General features: G+C 48.4%; 1 non-coding gene across 1 annotated transcript; it reads left to right on the top strand.

The window, feature by feature from the left end:
- Positions 1-1,332: 1,332 nt before the first annotated feature.
- LOC116897554 lies at positions 1,333-1,463 on the top strand. The gene has a single exon (XR_004387567.1). It is a non-coding gene; the product is annotated as a small nucleolar RNA SNORA17 (small nucleolar RNA).
- Positions 1,464-1,739: the final 276 nt, after the last annotated feature.

Genomic DNA, 1,739 nt, shown 5'->3' with positions numbered 1-1,739 from the left:
AGACTAAGTCTTCAATCCTCCGGACTACAGGAGAGTCTCATCACATGCTCAGGCCCTGCACGTGGACCAGTGGAGCTTCTCTGTTAACCACCACTCCCTGCACAGAGGAACTCTGATTAGGCTTGAGAGCTGTGCCACAGCCAGACGTAGAGAGACATGGATTTCGAGGGATGTTTGAGGCTGTGCCCATTTAGAAAAAGCACAGTAAAAAGTAGATTCACTCTAGAGGGCTGTGACTGCCCCAGCCACGAATTCTTGGTCAGAACATTGCAAGGCAATGTTTCTTCTTGTAGAGTGGGCTTACATCTAATTGGAAAGCAGTTGGTAGTCTTAGTTAGGATTAACATTACCATGATAAAATAGAATAACTAAAAGCAATAGGAGAAGAGAGGTTTTATTTGGCTCACATACCTTGAATCACGGTCCACAGAGGGAAGCTGTGATAGTTTGGATATGCTTGGCCCAGGGAGACAGTGGCACCATTAGGAGGCATGGCCTTGTTGGAGGAAGTCTGTTACTGAAGGGGTGGGCCCTTCTAGCTGCCCTAGAAGCTGCCAGTCTTCTCCCCTTTGTTTTCAGAACAAGGTGTAGAACTCTTAGCTCCTCCAGCATCATGTCTGCCTGGATGCTGCCACACCATGATGATAATGGACTGAATCTCAGAACCTGTAAGCCAGCCTCAATGAAATGTTGCCCCTTTATAAATAAGAGTGATTTATCTTGGTCACAGTGACTCTTCACAGCCATGAAAACTCTAAGTCAGAAGCCAAGGCAGAAACCCTAGTTGGTCATGAACCTGGAGGTGGAACCTGATGCAGAGGCCCAGAGGGGTGCTGCTTACTGGCTTGCTCCTTATGGCTTGCTCAGCCTGCTTTCTTATAGAACCCAGGACCACCAGTCCATAGATGGCACCACTGACAAATGGGCTGGGCCCTCACCCATCAATCACTAGTTGAGGAAAATGCCCTACAGCTGTATCTTATGGAGACATTTTCCTTATTGAGGCTTCCTCCTCCCCAAACACTCCACCTTGTGTCAAGCTGACATGAAATTAGCCAGCACTGTCACTTCTATCACACTCATGGGACTTTTGTATCACACTCATGGGGCATGTCTTGCCAGGTTGGTCATCCACAGGGTTCATAACTGAGAAAATCTACTGATGATATTTTCACCCCAGCCTACCCAGCACCTTCTATGCTATCCACCAGGAAGGAGGTTCCTGGTTAGTACCAACTTGATTTCTCCAAGACCTGTGACCAAACTATGTAGTGTTTTCAAGAATACAGTCTTCTTACCATCAAGTTCTGATGGGCTATCCAAGTAAATGGCCCTTCCCTTAGAGGTATTGTGGGTGTGGCTGCTGTGTTGCACGTGGGTCGTAGGTGGCAGAGAGGAGAGAGGCCGTGTCTCTGCTCAGTATTCTGACCTGTGGACATCTGAATGGTTAGTAGCCTAACATTCCCTGAAAAGGGCAAGCTGGAGACTACAACCAGTCTGGTATCAGGGGACTTGGACAGGGAGCTAGCCTGAGATGACTACCAGTTCAGGCCAGCACAGGCCTGTTGGAGGGTGGGAAGTGGAGGGCAGACAAGATGATCCTTGCCTAGTGATATAACACACAAACAGGACACAACACTCCTGAGACCACTTCTGAGGCAACCCCAGACACTCAGAGACCTTGAGTGCCTCCAAGAGGACCAAGTAAGTGGTGGAGAAATGGAAGAGAAACAGAAGGA

The sequence above is a fragment of the Rattus rattus genome, chromosome 3 (assembly GCF_011064425.1).
Source record: "Rattus rattus isolate New Zealand chromosome 3, Rrattus_CSIRO_v1, whole genome shotgun sequence".
In the NCBI taxonomy this organism is placed as follows: domain Eukaryota; kingdom Metazoa; phylum Chordata; class Mammalia; order Rodentia; family Muridae; genus Rattus; species Rattus rattus.
Note: the sequence above shows the minus strand (reverse complement) of the source record. Positions and strands in the feature narration are given on the sequence as shown.